The 20,741-nt window shown below is 35.7% G+C and overlaps 1 non-coding gene across 1 annotated transcript; it reads right to left on the minus strand.

Annotated features, from left to right (window-relative positions):
* Window positions 1-13,846: 13,846 nt before the first annotated feature.
* Trnam-cau lies at window positions 13,847-13,918 on the minus strand. The gene has a single exon. It is a non-coding gene; the product is annotated as a tRNA-Met (tRNA).
* Window positions 13,919-20,741: the final 6,823 nt, after the last annotated feature.

Below are 20,741 nucleotides of genomic sequence, written 5' to 3' on the forward strand. Positions count from 1 at the left end.
TCCATCACACATTACTACATGTAGCGCGATACACGTGTGAGAGCGGTAGATTTAAGTTTTTAACGAAAATCTACTCGAAAACCTAATTTTTTTTCCTGTCAGGTGCAATAATTTAGCGTGTGCGTATAACAAAATTTACAGCTTAAGTACTCCGCAATGCTTAATGGACTGAAATACCGCATTTTTATGTTGGTAGCTTCTAAACGACCTAAAAACCCGGTCTAAACTTAGTAATCCTAAATATTGGAAAGTGAGCCTAAATATCTGTATAGAGCGTAATCCAATAATATAAGTTAGGTTAATCCTTCATCGTGGTAACCAGGTGAAATATTACCCACATCGTTAATTAAAGTAACACTCCAACTATATACCTACTTCCAATACCAAAACCACTTAAGCGAGTCGGTTTAAGCTTCAAGAAAAAATAGATTCCCCAACGTACCGCATTCGTAACTGAAATTGCAATCATTTCGTCTACATATAATCGTTTCAATCTACCTGTCAATAATCAGAAACTATGCAACAAAAAAATTAAAAGGAGAAATTAACATTCCCGCGGTCGAACTTATTATTATTACACGAGATACATGATTGAGAAGTTATGTAACCTGGTAGCTCGATTTTTCGTTCGTTCAACTTCTCTATCTCGGCGTTTTTGTTCAATTTCGAAGCTTTGCATTCCTTAAATGGCGAAAAGTTGAACAACCCAATTTCTTAATTTATGCCTCGAAACTGCGAGTACTTCAGTTATTAGTTCCATATACAGTACGCTACACTTCATTAATCTTTAGGAAGGCGAATTGCTCATCTCGAATAATTTATTGCTACCTTGCGTAATGTTGATTAATTGCGCTACTGTACTTGTTACAAAACTTTAGGTATACCTATAGCGGATTCGTTTTCGTTGTTACGCTTTGCCAATTATAAGCATAATCATTGAATTCAGATTTATTATTCAATGGCATAATGCAACAAGATAAAATAAAAACGTGTTTGAAAATGCTGCATTAAAATACCTGCGTTCAGAATTGAACTTGGTATGTTTTTTGGGCTTTTGGTATACAAAACCCATTAGTTACATTTTTAGACTATGACGTTTGCGTTATCCAATCTTTGATCGACGAATTTCTGATAATCACTTTTTTCCGTTAGATCCGCCGATAGTTCTCCTTGCCGGTTTACTATCGGCATATGTGTTGAACAACTCAATTTAGAAATTCATTAAACTAAAATTAAATGTGTTGCTAAATAAATTACTCTCATTTGATTATTCTAATGCAGTTGTTATTTTTCTTGTACGACTAATTATTGTTTTATGCAATGCTATACTACTACAAAGGTCATGTAAGGACGTGGTGTATGAGCTTTTATAATAAAGTCCAAAATCGATACAAAGGGAGCCTGTGCACGTAACAGATTTTGGTATGACGACTTCAGAAAACTTATTTTTATAAATGTTGATGTAGTTATACCCCGCTGGACCTAGACCCCCCCCCCCCCCCACTATAGTGAATCAATTTAAAACTTGAATCCAATGTATGATCGCAAGCAAAAACTTTTAGAGCTCGTTTAAATTACTAGGAATCTAAAATTTATTATGGGGGGTTACCGAGTCATTATCGTAACCTACAGTTGGTGTATATACGAATTCACCATAAAAAAGCACATTAAAAAATAAGAATGGAGGGATCCTAGCGTTATTCTCCAACACGTCTCCAATTAATTATTATTGAATTTCTACATTGTTTTTGGAACGCAGTATATAATGTACGTCATGCAGACGTTTTCTTTAGCATTAGTACCTTTAATAACAATTGGGTCACCCTGTATGATGTGAATTTCAATTTTTTCTCTAGCATAAATGTCGACGATAATTTAGAATAAACATGGTTTTCGATCATATCATGTGAATTTGAAGTCAATGTTGATTTTATTTATTTAATGATGTTTGATTTTTGTCTAAATAATTACTACATTTATTGTGATTTGCAATTGTAAAGTTGAATTACGTGTTAAAAGATTAAGGTTATTCGTTTGGAAATAATTGTATGATGATTTTGTAAAAGTTTATCTATACGGTAAAAAAAATCGCCTAAATTAAGCGCCAACGTTTTAAAGTCCTTAAAAATTCTAGTCCTCGACATCATCAGGAACCCTCTCCAGTTTCAGAGCCCTTAGATGGGAATGTTAGTAGGTTTCAGTAGATTTTTAGTAGTTTTCGTCATCTTCGTCAACGCTTAAAATGTTTTTAACCAATTTTTCAACTTTAACTTGACAGCACTTGAAAATTTCTATTACCAAAACTAACCGTAGTACTCTAATTGTTTCAATGAAGTTCAACATATACATTATTCATTCCGGTGTTTTTGTTTATTAATAATTAGTTCTTTTAATATGTTGCCCTAACTGAAATTTATATACCAGGCATCCTTTATTCCTCACACTATGGTTGTGTGGCTTACTCGGGTGCCTAAAACATTGGCAACTGCATTGGTCCTCTTTTAAAACTTAATTTTATTTGCTCTATACTTATAATTTCACTTGATTTTTAATTTCTCCTTTATTGAGTTTCTATTGCACCTCTTTACTTTTTTATCCAGGACTATTAATCATGAACAAGGTAGTTGATTCCCATTCGATGTTTTTGAGTTGTTTTCGTCGAAATAATTTCTTTGTCCTGAACCAACGTCCTTTGCTGGCAACTGGCATAAGGTGTCACTGAATTTAAATTACCAACAATTTGCTTTATTTCTTCTACTTTTTTGTAAAGTTTTGTACTATTAGTGTTAAATCGTTGAACTACTCCTTCCAAATATGGAAAACGATCTCGAAAGGTTTTGTTAGACATTAATTATTTGTTACTTCCTTTAAATTTTTTCGCGATAATAGGTATTTTTCCAGAATTAACTTAACTCCCGGTTTTAAAGTTTACGTTTCCCCTGACGTTTTTAAACACAAATATTGGTGGCGACTTACAGCAGTCTTTGTTGCACTAAATAAGGGTTGGAAATTTCCTTTCGTTAAATAAGATCCAAAATTCTAACTGAAACTGTACTGCACTAAATTCAACTACCTTATGTCGTAGGCTAGCTTCATTTTTCACTCACTTTTTGCATGTGGCTTTTCTTATTGTAGAGTTTTTCCTTTTACACACTGAAAATTAGAACCTCTTTTCCACCATCCAGGAGAAGAACAACACTAAATGGTCATATAAATGTATATTGAGAATAAATAAAAAGTTAATTTCCAGATGCATTTTCCAATACGTATTCTTTTGGTAAAATATGTACAGTAAGACTAATTTGCTATGGCCGTCTCACTCTTTAACTCTAAATAATTAATATCTCAAATTTGAATAATACATACAATTACACTTTAACTTTTTCTGTTGGTAACAAATAAGTATGAATTAAATATGGCGATACCTAATTTTCATTGGTTTAGTGACTTTTTTCAACCAATCCCGAGATAGTCTTAAAAACGTTAATCATTTCAAGACTTGCTAATGCAAGGTTTCCACGGTATGATTTTATATTATGCTGACCTAAGACTATACCCTCGTTAAAACGGCTGTAGGAGAATCCCTATGCCAGACTGAAAGGCGTCAGAAGTAATTAGAAGAAAAAAAACCCATTGATAATGAGCGTGTGGAAATTACGTACATTGCGTCAAGATTGAAACTCGAAATCTAACACGGCCAATACTTGTCTGGGATTGTTCTAGAACTTTGCCATTATTATGGCTTTTGAAATTCTACTTCCGCGTATCTTTGCGGGAAAAATGTAGAGAATTCCTATTCTGATTCAATTTTTTTTATCGATGATTTCGCACTTTTAACAGTGGCGTCCTGAACACGACTCATTTCCCAAATTTTACTTGGAAAACTCGCAAAACTGATTACTATCGTAATCTCGACCCAAAGGTATAACTCTCGAGCTGCGATATTTATTTCTTGCCACTAAATTTTTGACTACTAGGTACTCTAACTAGGTAAATCAATGTAATTGCCTGAATATGATTGAGAAAATAATCCACTTGTTTCCCCCTTGGTTAATTAACGCGGATTTATACCAAGACGATAATGTCGAATTATTAAAGTAAAAGTAGGGTAATAAAATCAACCCCCCGCGTATTCCTAAAATTCAGACTTTTTGTCTCTACCGCCTTCCTAAAGAAATTAGGAAACAAAGACCCTGTGGAAAACATACACTCAGAAATACATAGACGTCGTTACCCTGCAGTCGACATTCCTTCAACTTCTAATAACACCACTACTTTTTTTTACAACCGGAAGGATTATACAACCTTAAGGATGAGGATGCTAAATGATAAAATTACTCAAGCGACTCAAATTCGAAAAACTCTTCCCATTGAAATTTCAGAAAAGATTATAAAGGCAATTTTACAGCTACCGTTACAGAATTAGGGATGTTTTTACCACCCGCACGTTAGTAAGGGAGGTATCCACCACAATCTGTGACCCAGGTTTTTCATGGACTACGGAGACAAAGGTATTTGCATCTTTTATCTTTTTTAGGAGAATTTTTCGAAGGAAAAAAAAATTCCCCTTATGCAATGGTTTTGTCCGTCTGTTCCTCGCCCAACTCGAGAGCGAAAAGAGATAGTGATGTCGAACCTTCGCCAACAGATTTCTACGAGCTCAAAGACAAGTGCTATTGAATATGAGCCGGATTAAAAGTCTGGTTTCTGAATGCGAGCTGAGTGGCAAAAACATCCCCTACGGAAAATCGTATGCGATTCTTCGTATCTTCTTTTACCTAGTCGCAACCCTGTCAATACAATCATCCATATTATTCATTTTATATTCTGTCGGGGAAAGTAGAACCCACGATCCCGTCTCGTCCCCTGTGATATCTCCTTCAAAAACTCAAAAAACACTATCAGGATTACGATTTTTATCGAATGAAAACCAAAGTGGAAAAAAAATCAAGATACGAAGCAACCCAAATAATGGCAGATTGATCGATTTGATGTTAACTATGTTCGTTTTTAAGCTTACGTTTAGAGTTACTTATTAATTCCCATGTTCCTCCTACATTATTGTATTTTCGTCCACCTTTGCTTGTTTACGGCAGAAACAGCTATTCGCACTGTAAAACGACACGCTCCAAATTGAACGGAGGAGCAGCAGGTTAAATGTAAGATCATGTCCAAATATTTACACTGTCTCTTATATATAATTAGACATGGCAACGCTTTAATCCCCCCACGTATCATTAAACCATTCAAAGAAGCTTCTTACAAATAAACAAATGGCATCCCAGCCTGAAAATTATTTTCTCTTCGTATCGTAACCGAATAAGCGTGTTTCAGTGGAAACTTCGTGTTATTTTTAGCTTGCCTAATTACGAGAGAGATAGCTACATAGCCCTCTGAACGTTTCACTGTATTTTCAACGTAAGGCATAGACGAAAGAAAGATAATGGGGAGAGAAAACCACGTCAAAAACGCTAGAGGTTAGTATGAGTGGAGGGAGATTAAGACACTTTGTGCAGTGCTGGAAGAACTTGTCCATTAATGAGAAATTAATTTCTCATATCAGGGGATTTCGTATACCCTTGATTAAAAAACCAGTACAAAATTATGTACCTTTAGAGCCTCGTCGATCTACATCAGAAATAAGTATTATTAGTTACTTGATAAAAAAATTACTAGAAAAACGTACAATTACTGTTGTGGAACCAAAAGACGGACAGTAATTTCCAACATATTTATTGTTCCAAAACCGGATAAATCATTTCGATTAATTTTAAATCTAAAGGCCTTTAATAAATATGTTGAGTCTCCCCATTTCAAATTGGAGGACTACAGAACTGTTGCTCGTCTTTTATCTCCAAACTGTTTTATGGGTACGATAGATTTAAAGGACGCTTATTATTTAATTCCTATTTGCGACGCCCATAAAAAGTATTTAAGATTTTGGTTCAACGGTATACTGTACGAATATAACTGTTTACCCTTCGGATTAACGTGTGCACCTTGGATTTTTACGAAAATTTTAAAACCAGTAGTAACAATCTGTAGAGAAAAGGGTTTTTTGTCAGTAGTTTATTTGGACGACATCCTATTACTAGGAGAAAGCAAGGAGGATTGTGCTAAAAATATAACAGAAACTGTAAAATTATTAGAATTTTTAGGTTTTATCATAAATTATGAAAAAAGCAAAATCGTCCCTGCACATGAATGTAAGTTTTTGGGATTTCTGTATAATTCGAGAAGCTTAAGTATTTCATTGCCGGAGGATAAGCGTAGAAAACTACTTACAATGATTAAGGTCATATCTACCAAAGATTGTTGTACGATACGACTATTTTCAAAGTTTGTTGGAAGTTTGGTTTCGGCAATGCCGGCCGTGAAGTATGGGCTTTTATATTTAAAGTTATTTGAACGGCAGCGGTTCTTAGCTTTAAGGAGGTGCAGGGGCAATTATGACAAAGTAATGCACCTTTCATCAGAATTGTGTTTAGATTTTTGCTGGTGGGCAGATAAAATAAAACATGCGTCTAATTCAATACGATACGACTCATTTAATTTGGAATTGTTTACGGATGCCTCAACTACAGGCTGGGGAGCCTTTTGTGAGGAAGGCACGGCGTTTGGATTTTGGTCACGATGAGCAAAATTGCCACATTAATGAGTTGGAATTATTAGCACTTTTCTTTGGATTAAAATGTTTTGCCAAAAAGCTGTCAAATTGTAACATATTATGCAGAGTAGATAATACAACGGCAATCAGTACAATTAACCGAATGGGGAGTGTCCGTTTTAATCATTTAAATAAGATAGCCCGTTTGATTTGGAGTTGGTGCGAAGCGAGAGGGATTTACATTTTGGCTTCGTATATTAATTCAAAAGACAATTCAGAAGCCGATCAGGGTTCTCGGCAGGTACATAAAGAAACGGAATGGGTACTGGCAGATTTTGCCTATCGAGAGTTAGTGGGGCGATTTGGCACGACAGATACTGATTTATTTGCTAGTAGAATTAACAGAAAGTGTCTCAAATTTGTCTCTTGGGTAAGAGATCCCGATGCATTTAAGGTGGATGCTTTTACTATCGACTGGGCAGATTTTAGTTTTTACACGTTTCCACCTTTTACACTAGTTTTGAGGGTATTACAAAAGATAATTAAAGATAAGGCGGAAGGGGTAGTGGTAGTTCCGTTATGGACTTCACAGCCCTGGTATCCTATTTTTATTTCTCTATTAGTAGAACAACCAATAGTGTTTAAACCTAACAGAGCCTTACTTTCTTTTAGCGGAGCGCCACATCCTCTCTCAAAGACTCTTTACCTAATGGCAGGCAAGTTATCAGGGAGGCGTTATTGCGAAGAGAGGTGCCGAACGAATCAATAGACATCTGTTTAGCGTCTATAACTAACTCTACTTTAAAACAATATAGTTCAGCATTAAAGTTATGGTGGAGCTTCTGCTCCCAACAGAACCTTGACCCATTTCGTCCTTCAGTGCCATCAGTGTTACAGTTTCTGACCCGCCAATTTTCCACTGGCGCCTCTTATGGTACTTTAAATTCGTGCAGATCTGCCATTGCACAATTAGTGGGTCCGGAGTTGGGAAGAGATTATAGAATTAAGAGGTTTTTTAAGGGAGTGTTTGGATTAAAACCACCTCTGCCAAGGTATGAAAATACGTGGAATCCAAATACAGTGTTAACATACGTGAGAACATTGGACAATATGGAAATTAACTTGCCACTATTAACTCGAAAGCTAGCTATTTTATTGGCATTGGCTACTGGACAACGTATTCAGACTTTACATTCTATAGAAATAGAAAACATTTACACACACGCGGATAGAGTGGAAATAAAAATCCCTAATAGAATAAAAACCTCTTCCTTGCACAAATCTCAACCATTATTAACATTGCCTCATTATGAAACCGATCCAAAAATATGTGTAGCAACGACACTCTTGGTTTATCTTACAAGAACTAAGGAATTACGCAAGCCTGGTCGGTTCCTTTTTATAACATGTAAAAAGCCTTATCGTCAAACCTCTTCACAAACCATTGGTAAGTGGATAGCCAAAGTATTAGGTGAAAGTGGAATTGATACAAAACAATTTAAACCGCATAGTACGCGACATGCGTCAACCTCAAAAGCGGCACGGGCGGGTGTAAGCTTTGATACCATTCGCCTCGCGGCAGGGTGGTCAGGTACATCTAGCTGTTTTGCAAAGTTTTATAACAGGCCGTTGAATAATATTAGTAATTTTGCAAATTCTGTATTAAATTTAGATATTGATTAATAATTAATATTTAGAATATCGATCAACTAGTTAAGTTACTATTTTTATTTTTGAAAGAGAAATTTCTTTTGTTTTTTGATTTAGGTTTTGATAACACGAATAAATTAGCAAGTCGTGTGATATGAGGTTATTGCAACGTCTTTAAACATCTACACATATTATTTACGAGACGAGGACCGTATATAATTATAAGATCAAACGAACTTACCTTAAGTGATGTTCGATCTTGATTATATACGGTCCTCGTCGAAGTAAATAACGTCCCAGATCCCACCCTTAGTTATCAATTTTTTTTTTCTTCGCCCAATCATTGCAATAACTAGGCAAAAAACTCGACTGAGGTTCCCAGAGTGAGAGCGACGCCAACAATCAACATTCTTTAAACTTGTGACCATATAGTACATCTACGAGGGTACTACACATATTATTTACTTCGACGAGGACCGTATATAATCAAGATCAAACATCACTTAAGGTAAGGTAAGGTAAGTTCGTTTGATCTTATAAATTTGCTCATATAGTTGTTGGTTTCGCCTTTCCAGATTCTGAAATTAAAACTACACCCACCGTGTTTGATATAATTTACATTATACGACTGTGGTTTACCGTGTATTCGAATCCGCTTTTATGTGTACAGGGTGCGAATGTGTAACTGTCGTTTTCAATATTTCAATATTCGTAATTTGCCATCGTTACAATAGAATTTACAGAAATATGTCATAATGGCTGTAGGAAATCATAGGCGAATAGAATGGAAGTTCTTTTACAGGCGTGCATTCAATGGGAAAAATTAGCAGGTTTTCGCAAAAGCACAATCTACTAAAAACGGATATCTCTCATTTTTGTCTACGAATAAAAAGTTGGAAGAGCAAAAAATAATTAACCCAAACGTACAGCATTGAAGCGTAATAGAAGGGAGCTGTAAACAGGTGTAAAAAGGCAACTGAGAGGAGACGGTGAAAGATTCAACCCTCTTTAGGGTATCATAGAAACTCAAGTACCGTAGAATGAAAATCTGCATCCCTACTTCCGCATTCGTACCTGTAAAGTTGTATTTACAAAACAAGCGTAATAATTTTTCATTTAAAAACGATGCGAAGCTGCGCCTGATTAGAAACTTTTTAGACCGGAAGAGCAATTTGTGCATTATTGCAGAGCAGATGCGATATACAATTCACACTTTCCATTATTGCCTTTTCTCACACTACCTATAGGAAAAAGTTGGCAATTTGATGCAACGAATGGAATATGATTAGAATTGGATATTACGTAAGTGCTATGTTGAACAGGAAACCGATTATCAGGTGCAACAAGTTGTGAGACTCCATCAACTATGCATGACATAATAAATATTGTAAAGATCTTGAGCAATTTAAATGATCTTAAATTATTCTGTACCGAAGAATGTTTGCTAGACTGCATTTACCTACAATTCCATTTTATAGAGTAGATGAGCGCTTTTATCAACCCTTTTTAATATCGTAGTAGCTGCATTGCATGTTTGAATAACATTTCACAAGTTTTTCGTCTTTTTTTGCAACAGACGTAAACGCTTAATGTAACGTAAAATAATACAAAGAGAAAACAGTTCATTTAGCACGTGAATGTTATTCATTATACAAGCAGGCAAAAGGGACCAACGCGGCTGGAAACCCGAGAACCCCCAAATAAACGCTTTCTCTAATTTCCTACTTGTAAAATAATAAAAGTTTGGAAAAATTCCTTTCCTAAAAAAAATTCCTGTACTGCAATAAAATCAATTATGGTATGTCATCGGATTAGCTTTATGCTTTAGCTTGTTTTGGGGTTTTGCTTACTGTAGAGTTATCCATTTGTACTCGCTCTTCTATTTTTTCTCCCCCACTTGCCTCAAATCTTTAGCATCATTATGGTTTGGTGCCGATTTTTGCATACGTAGTTCTAAACCACCAATTAATTCTCGAGTCTCCTTCTGGGTTTCTTTTAAAGCTCGTTCCATTTTTCTTTCCATTTTCTCTTAGCCTGTTTGTTGTTCTCTCTCAGCTTCCTGTTGCTCTCTGGACTTGGATCAGCATCTGGATCATGCGGGCAGTTCTTGACAGTGACCGTTGTTGTTGCCTTTTGCCTTTCGGCTTCTGGGCCTGCTTGGCGTTGCTCCCGTGGTTGGCTAGATCCACCTCCTTCAGAGCTTTGAATTGGCATTTCCTAGCTTTCAGAAATGTCTAGATTTTCTTGGGAAAACGTCTTGTTGGTTTAAACTTGCTACCTTTCTTGTGAATTTTTTCTTGCAATTCAATACACAAATTGAAAAATATGGACGTATATTGAAATTTCAATTTCCACCTTACTCTACAGCCCACTGAAAGAACTATCCAATTTGCAACATTTTTACTACGATACTGTAAAATGAAATGTCAAAACAACCCTTATAACTTAGGGTTTAACATCCAGCAAAAGGGCGAATTAATTGTCTTTAAACCTTTTTACCGGTTGCCGTTTAAGGCCAAATCTATTAACACCCCGTATACACAAGAGAGTTTTGATTAAGAAACTCTTTATCGTGTAACCGCTACAAATATAACCGCAATGCGTGGGAACCCACCGCTTCCGTTATTTACACGCGAGCACGCTAATCCAATAATATACAAATGGTCCGCGATATTGCTGCCAGACGCTCGGATATATTATTAGCACATACATAACTATGTTATATCCAAATTTTAACAATAATAAAACGGTTTAGGAAAATGGGCCACTAGCTCTTAGACAGTTTTACTTGTAAAAGCAACTCGCAATGGATGTAAATGCACACACGACCAAAATTTCATCGAAATAGCGGCAGTTTTCCATTAAAATGTTGTAATTAACTTCAAATTTCGCAATAAACTATCACGTAGAACTACGCCGCTGACAATTCTTCGAAAAGACAGCTTTGGTTCGACCCTCAATTGAAAATGAATTACGCCATCAGCCACGGTCATATACATGGTTCCGCTCCTAAACTTTGGCGAAGAATCCTTCTCTCCCACTTATTATTATTTATTAATTATTTATTTCACTTAATTTTCAGTTATGTACTCGCCGAATTCAAAAACCGAAACAGACCCTAAACTGTGGCGTTTTGACTATTATCCGTTGCACACTCGTTCGTTATTTTAACCCGCTTCCTTTTCTCGTGTATTAGTTCCGTTCTCTTTCATTATGGAGCGGTACACGTGTAATATTTCGGTTACCGGCAAATTTGTAAATTCAAAACGAAAATGCGACCAACAGTTACAGTTGCATTAAGGGAACGTTTACAATTAAGCCTCCCGATTTAACTGAAAGTAAAAATTTCAAAATTTAAATGCTGCACCCTGTATATTTATACGTTTTTGCATTCCACAGACAATTTTATTTTATTTGATAGTTGCTAAGCTAATAAAAAAAGTAGTTAATAATTAATCTATCCATCGAAGAAAGTTATTTATCAATAAATGAGCAAATAATTTTGTATTGACTAATGTATGTAGGCTGTTCTACGAAACATTAAATAAGCTTTATTATTATTATTATTATAACTGCAGTCAATTAACAAATACAAAAATAATTAGGTAAATCCTTTTTTCATAAAAATATAAAATGAGAACAGGGAGCTTCAAAATACTTGAGTGAGCCATTGTGAAATTTGGAGGAATAATCCTGAGAAGGACTCAATGCAAGTGTGGAAGCAGAGTTCCCAACTGTAACCTCTAAAGGCGTGGATGTTGGATGTAGTGAAAAACGTACGCGTTGTTAACGTAATTTCCGGTTTATGCACTGGAAATAGTAGTCGGGACATGCTGTATATAAAATATTTCAATTTATTTGATAGGACCTGGGGCGAATTTCGATGGAAATTTGCTAAATTGTCATTTAGTTGGCTACTGTTAGTTTTACTTATTGTAAATTTATAAATTATTTAAGTCAGTTAATTGAATTTGTTGTACTAGTGAATATTATAAATCTTAGGACGCATAAAACAGAAGAATGTAATTGAATGTAGTAAAAATGTTAAGTTTAGTCTGGCCAGATGTTTTGTAAAAAGACGTTATCGGACATTTTAATTGACTTTATTTTACTAACAATGCCATGTGAATGATAACGAATGCAGGGGTTTATCAATAAGAGCAACGAGGCCGTGTTTAGAGAATCACCGGCGAACAACGATATGGAACGAATGAGTGGGGATGACTTAACCACTAAACGATGCAGTTTGGGAGTCGATGAAAAGAAGCGTATGTCAATGTTGCACTAAACAATTACAGGCAAGTTTTTGCCGATTACGTTTGAAACTTACACATGCAGTTCCGTAGTTAAAAGGACAAGTTCATTCCTAAAATTAGATAAATTTCGCACTTTTGAGTAAAGCTACGAAAATCTCTTTAACCCCTCTTGAAGTTCCCACACTCTTCTGCCCTAGGAACCCCGGTTAGCGGATGTTGTCAGTACAAATGGTGACTGCTAATGACTGGGCCACTTTTTTCTAATCTACTAAGTTCCGTGATTGTGAAAACACGTTTATTAGTTCCAAACTTTAAACATAAAATTAGCCGACTCTAGGTTTGAAACGTCTAATTTGTAAATTTCTAAGTGGAATCGTCAGAGGTGAAAAAATCAAGTGTGACTGAGTAGTTTTTAAGGCTAATTGATGGTTCAGAAGAGGATTCTTAAAATGTTAGTTTTGTAAACTGCAGAACTTTTGTTTAGAATTAGTGAACCATTGTTTTTGAACGAGACAAACGCGTGTCCATTGGAAATGTAAAAATTATGAGTGAAGGTGTTCATTGATGGTTCAGGATGTGGTTTCCACCGAGGTTTCCACCCACGTTCCAAAGCAAGAAGAACGCGATTAAATGTGCAAGATTCCGTTATTTTTTCCAATAAATTCATTAAACTGGCGATATGAAAATTGTTAATTTCAAAACCTAAATATGCGAAGAGGATGCATTGATTGATAGTAAATTTGCGTAATTGAACCTTAATGACTAAACGCTATATATTGATGTAAAACAAGCCCGTCGTTTTATGGGATTGCGTGTTCTATCCTATTAAATAATGTTATGCAGGAATGAATTGGTAATTCAATTATGTGAACTCGTTAACTCAATCATTCAGGAATTTTTTGTTGTTGTCTGGTAAATGTTAAGCAATAATCATTAATTATTCATTTTAATATTATGTAAAAGTGGATTATAGCAAAACAAACATTTGCATCTTGTTTGCGATGTGATGAAAACTGGTGTACCTAATTGACATAGCGGAGCAGTAGTTATGGAGGGCCAGGAGTATTTTTGTTCTGCAAACCTTGACCGTAGTGACCTCCATTGTTCTTCAGAATTTTAATTTGTACATCACTATCATTACTCATGTCACACGCGATAGGGTAATCAATTAAACGGATAAAACTATTTCACAACCTTTCATAATCATGTGGTAGGTATCTTTCAGCATAAAAAAATCACGGCCAAATATATTTCACCTTCATGAAATTCTGACACTTGCCTACTCATTTTAATAGATTGCGATCTGTATTTGCAATATTAAGTAAAAAGTAATTAGCAGAGCGTGGTTTCGATCCACGGACCTCTGGGTTATGGGCCCAGCACGCTTCCACTGCGCCACTCTGCTTGTGTGGGAAGTCTCTACAATTGCGCCTAGATTGAAAAGATAGTAGGCAACTAACAATACTCAAGCATGTAAGCTATATACGAGTACAATGATAATAATTATGAACAGCTAAGTAAGGAAATAGGAAATCTGTTCCTTTGGCAGTAGTCCTCCGTCCTTTTCCTACACCACTACATAGAATTTTCATTGTTGAATCCAAATGGCACCAGTGATTAATAGTTAGGCCCTCTAGAACCCAGTCATTGTAGATGACGCCTCAATGTCATATAAAACGATTATAATGACGTTTTTCGCCCTCGGCAAGTAGGAGAAATGCGTCTTCCAGTCAAAACTGGCGTTTGATTACGAAATCCAGGTCTCGTTCCGCCTGATTCCCCCGAGATGATATTCAAAATCTCAGAGTGAAACGATTTTTAGCGAGGACGGGCATTGTTAGTAGGGTCCCGAACCATTCCAAATCTCTTGGGCCACTCAGACAGACCCCCGGGACTAAAACATTCGTCACAGTAAACTTGCAGACGAAGTTTGTTAGGTTCCTTGGCCGTTTTTCCGAGTTTATCAAGAAATGTAAGGTTGACTAATCTGTCTACCTACAGTTTGGTATGCACTAAGTCCAAAGGACCCAGGGTCACCACCCTGTTGGGGAAAATTTTCTACAGTGCGTTGATGGGAAGCGCCTGAAGAACCTACAAATTGCAAGAAATTGAGGAAATGAAAGAATCTGGCATATTAGAAGAGTCCGATGGACATGAGGAGTTCATATAAAGGAAAAATTGAACTTAAAACTGAAGAACCAAAGATTTATAAGCAGAAGGAGTTTTAGTAGTCAACAAAATTCGATTAATCAGTTTTTTCAAATCCTTTCCATTCTTCGTATCCGTCCGGATCGTGAGTTTCATTATGAATTTGGCATTCCTTGTTTTTAGCCTGTTGCTTCTTTGATTTTATTCCTCATTTCGGATCTAAATTGACTGTTTCCAAATCTACAGTTTATTGGGTTTTGTTACGTTTTTCGGTCGCTCCTTGGAACGATTCCAATTTATCGGACATTATATCCTTTATATTCTCCCTATTCTTTGGAATTGAATTCTCCGTTTTTCCAGGCTCCTTCATTTGTTCTGATATTTTAGGGCTGATTCTTTAGCTTTTCCATGTATATGAGCTATGTCAGGTCCTGTCTATTTGAATTCTTCATTTTCTATGGATTTTTTAAATCCCCTCTGATAGTAGGATTATTCAAGATCCTTGTGATTTGATATTCTTCAGATTTAGACCCTCCGAGTTTTTAAATTCTACCTGTCTTTGAGATGTTATAGATTTTCTTCAATTTTCTCATTTCCTTGGATGTTCTACGTTCTTTCGATTCTTCAATAATTGTGTTCCCATTTTTTTATTCCTTTAGGATGTTCCATTCCACTCTAACCTTCAGTTCGTATGATTCTTCGGATTCATCAGTTTCTTCGGATTTTCCGGTTTATAGACTCTACAGACCTTTACACTCCCCTTTTCTTCAAATCCTTCAGATTCGGAATCTCTTATTGAGTTCCTTAGATTTGTTATAATTAATTCTGTTCATTTTTCAAATGCTTTCCATTCTTATCATAACTTGGTTTCCGCCTTTCCGAATTTTTACGATACTCGAGATTCAGATGAGATTCTAAAGATTCTTTCCGACTTTCCATGCTATGAATATTTTCCAGGTGTTCCCCATTTCTTTGGATTCAGTTTAATTCTTTTTCTTCCGTTTTTGGGATGCTCCAGATTATTTGATACAACGGTAGATCTAACTTTGGATTTTTTATCTTTTCGCAGACATAGGTAAAATGAGAATTGTAGAAACTTTAGAGGTTTGAGTCATTTAAGGATTGAGCATCATCGAAAATTTCAGGATGTGAAAAATTATTTCCCAGATAAATGGTGGTTTTGTTAAAATAAATTGGTCAACTGCAGCACAAGGGAAGTTTATTTATTTTTGCGTCATTTTATTTCTATGAGGGTTTGTTTTTTAATTGCTTTCGAAAATCGGTAGAGCCATAAAGCCTGATGTTTGTATCGTATTTCATTCAATTGACACGATTGATTTGAATTGCAGACTTATCATGATTCATGATGACACTCAATATCAGGTATATTTGCGGAATGATTTATCGCCCTAATTCTAATTTGATTCGTATAAGGCGGGGTTGAAACCAACAAATTAACAATTAAAGAAATTCGCCATTTTGTAGATGTCATTAATTAAGTAAGTAAGATAAAACTGTGAAAGTTGAAATTTTACATTGTCATAGAAACGACCAGTTAGGGTATCTATTTCAAAAGTTAAAACTCTTTAGCCGGGAATTTAACGCAGGTGGAAAAAATTAGCTTCCTTTTTGGAGCGATATCATACAAAAAGATAAAAATTTCGGCGATCACGATAAAACACCTATTATCTCTGGGTTAAAGGTGCGTTAGTTTACTGAAAAGAAAAGAAACTGCATCAGGATTTTTTTGCCATACCCCGGACGTTTTAATGGAAAACGAGTTATAAACATTCTTTCGTTATTATTGCGCACGAAAAAAAGTAATTAATTAAATCAGAATAAATAACGTTCGCAAAGGCAAGAGTAAATTAGTACCGTCACCTCCGGAGACACGAATCTTTTCCCTTTTAAAATTTTCCTCCCTGTATAAGAGGCAATAAAGAAGGCCCACAACGAATCATTATCCGATGCCGCTTCCATTTAGGTAATTCTAAAACATCCGACATTTGATTCGATCCAGGGTTGTTTAAGCTGTATGCATTTTACAAAAGAAACCGAGTCCATATTTGTCTCCGGATGGAAAAACATCAACTGTTTGAGAAAGGTGGCGTTCAATTTTCTCATTGTACAAATTAAATTTTGTGTAGATTTGATATTGGAAGTGTCTCGTATTTTTGTGTATGCATTACTTAAGTGACACAGATATGATTTTTCCTAAGTAATTTTCCTGGAAACTTCGTTAATTTCATTCAGTAAATTTTTCGTTTGAAGGGGGCTGTAGTTGTTAATTTTAAATAGACATTTCTAATAGCGAAATTGAAGGGTACCTTGTAACGAAGAACTCGTATTATTGTTCGCGGTATTATTACTTGTTGGAGAACCCCCGTAACATCTAAAGCGGTCTGATAAGAGGGCTCTTCCCTAGCGTGATCTTATACAGTTGGGAGACTTTTGTGTATTCTGACCCGTAATTTCTACGCGATTTTAGTTGGACGTTTAGAGAGTTTAGAGTAACTTTGAACCAATAATTTTGAAAATCTAGCTTTTGTATGGGTGGGGGGTACGTTATTCAATTTTGAAGGTTATCTAATTTAATATTGATTAGAATAAAGAAATATTTCTGTTGTTAATTTGATTTCAGTGTTATTTGCCTTGTATCTCCTCAGTTTTACACAGGGAATTGGGAAAGTAAAATATTTAAAGAAGCTATGTATAGATATGAAAATCTACAGTGCCATACTAGGTACCTTTATTCTGTATTGACAAAAAAAACTATGGAAGGAAATTCTGTGCTTATCTGTTTTTATGTATACAAAGGCATGCCAAAATGTGGCGTATGAGACTTTGATCTTTGTTCATTTCTTTTATGGTTAATAACTACTGTGAACAACAATAAGCCATGAACTAAGTTTAAATGAGTACAACTAGACCATTTCCAATAAAAATTGTACGCTTTCTCCTTATACAGTCTGCCACGCATCGAAAAAAACTGCTTTAAATTTTAAGGCTCCGCCGAAGTTTAAATCAAATACAGAAAGTAGTGCATTGGAGCTTTCGCGCTTCGCTGAGCTTGTCACCACAAATCATTACTATCCGAATTACTTATCTTTATCGAAAAGGATGTTAACTCAACCCCAGCCGCAATGTATTTGTCCGGTTGTTGGAGAATTTGACATTTACTTAACGAGACAAGCGTAAAAATCCCAGAAGACTGATTATTTTCAGGACCACATTTAAAGTATTACTAACAGGTGGTAGTCGGCGTGTAGCAAACACTTTTATTTTATAGCATTATTATGTTAAATTGACATTTTAATAGGTCTCAATGAGTAAGCTAAGTCCTTCTTTAACCGTAAGGATAGATAAAGTGATCACTTTAACCGTAAAGGTAGATAAAGTGAAACAGATGAGTGTACATTCTAATGACATCTGTCATTCTATTTTCAAATGTACGATATAAAATGACCTTCAGAACATATGACAATTCTATTTCTATGGAAACGACCGCGACGGCAGAACCTATTTTTGATGTCTCTAAATTAACATTTAAAATTATCAGAAGCTTTATAATGGCTTCTGCTATTAAATAAAGTTTTGTATTAAACACGGCGATAAAGGTAATCTAAGCATCTTTCACTCAATGGTTAAAATATCCATTTATCGGTATGTATGTAAATCTTGGAATAAAAATTTGTAGAGAGCTGGAGAGTTATTCTAATAATAATTGTTAACTGATTAGAAGTAAAATTATGTTACCTTTAACTGTGAAGACTAACAAAATACATTTTTAATTCACTCGGAATGGTATGGACACTGACTATAAGGGTTGAAGCCTCCTCTGGACGACACTGGCTGCCTCAAGGTGGATTTGGCTGTCAAACGATTAAAGCATTGGTGGCACAATTAACGGGTTAGAAGAATGTAAAATTATGTTACCTTCAATGGTTAGGCCTAGTAAAATAAATCCAAATCCACTTAGATTGGTATGGGTACTGGGATTACTAAGTGCCAAAGCCTCCACTACACGGTGCCGGTTACTTCAAGGCGGATTCAGTCAAGAAGCGTTTTTTTTTCTCGTGCCATAAAATGTACAATCCATAATGGCTCCCCTCTATTTCAAAATCACCTCCACACAGAATCACATTTAACAACACACTGAATTGGAGCAACCATATCCAGCACAAGGCCGAAAAAGCAAATAGGGCTGGAAGCACTGGAACTACTTGTGGCTGTTGTGACTCCCCATTCAACGATTCCTAGAATTCAAGAATTCAATTAGGGAAAAACTATCACATCTTTTTTTGAGGCGGAAGGAGCATCCTAACCTTGACATATTCATCTTCATTGATGGCTCTAAAACAATGGAAGAAACAGGCATTTCCTCCAAATAACTGAACTTCCATATCACCCAGGCACTAGGCAAACTTCCTACTGCATTCCAATTAGGGTTGGTAGGACTCACGCTTAGTGCAAGGAAAGGTCTTCTGCATAACACAACACAAAGTGACAGCAGGCACTTGGTCAAAATAGCTGTTTATGGTCCAGAGTCGGCTCTTCCACTTACATGTTTGGGGTATCCTGGTCAGACATGGCTACGATTAGGTCCGTTTCCCCCTCCATCATTCTTAGATTCTTCTCACGTGTGGGATGGCTTGAGTGACGTTGGGTGGTAGGACGACTCTAATCAGGAAGGTAGCACACAGGGCCCGAATGGGAGTCTAAAGTACGTGTGAACTTTGGCCACGCTTCTATCGTCATCCAGAATCCCAGAGTGGCTAGAATCCATACCGTTTGAGCTACAGTATATTGTGTTAATGTTGGAAAGGCTGTTGTGGTGTACTTTCGAGCCCTTTAACATCAGTTTGCGGTGGCTGGCAAGCAGTAAAAACCTTTGTGACACAATTAAGGCATTCAAAATAGAACTATACTCACTTTCACCTTCACGGTTATTAAAAAAGGTAATTATGCAGACCCATTCGGAATAATATGGGTAATTCCTCCCCCGGTGGCCTTGATTGGCTTCGATCAAGAAGGAAGCTTCGACGTTGATGATGGACTGTGAGGTTTTCAGTAACTACAAAACAAACAAAGCCTTGGCGGCACAATTAAGGAGTTGAAAATGAAATAATGTTACCTGTACAGTAGATTACTACCGCAGAATCCATTCGGAAACTCACTTCAGCTTCCGTTGAGAAATGAATGTAACAGATTCGTTCTTGGAACACGAGTGGTTAAAATACCTCAATGGATTAGTTATGTAAAACATCGGAGCAGATAATCCTTAGTTTGCGTACAACCCCCAAAAATTTCTGTCTTATTATCAAAAGTTTTTTGATTGCAACTCTCTGCTAGTCCACAAGGAACTACCCAGGACTCACCACGAGGAGGTGGTTGCAAGTCGAGCCCCACCCATGCCCCCCCTCCAACCCAACCATTGAGAGCACGGTTTTTACTGCAGCAATAAAACTAAAATTCAGATTATTTTCGATATTTAGCCTTATTGCTACGTTCATTTATCTATTGTGATACGAATATTGAAACGAATTAAAAAAATTTAAATTCAACATTCAAGTTAATTAATTAAATTTAAAAAAATTCAATTAAGCCATCTGACTACTAACGGTTACTTTAATGACTATGTGGTTTTGATCCTGTAAACCTTACACAAGATTTATCGAAGGGGTTGTACGCAAACTAAAATTGAAATTTGAAGAATTATTTTAGTTACAATTTGTGACATTAAACCGTCCTCTACGTCTGTCTGTTTAATTTGATATGTTCTTGCAAATTAAAATTGAAGAGCTGTTGCGCAGCAAAAGAAGTTTAATATACCTACCATGTTATACTTTTAAGGTTTTCAGAGTAATCTTTCGTAAACTATTATTCAAAAGCAGCGAAAAAGTTTCATTTCAGGTTTCAGTTTAGAGAATATATTACAGAAGTCAAGAATGCAGCATATTTGTAGAATATTGTTCGAGAATAACGAGATCATATAATATAATAATAATAATATAGTAGTAATAATAGTAATATTTATTAATTATTAAACCTTTAGAAAATATTGTTCGAACATTTAAAGA

The sequence above is a fragment of the Photinus pyralis genome, unplaced genomic scaffold, assembly GCF_008802855.1.
Source record: "Photinus pyralis isolate 1611_PpyrPB1 unplaced genomic scaffold, Ppyr1.3 Ppyr1.4_LG6, whole genome shotgun sequence".
Classification (NCBI taxonomy): domain Eukaryota; kingdom Metazoa; phylum Arthropoda; class Insecta; order Coleoptera; family Lampyridae; genus Photinus; species Photinus pyralis.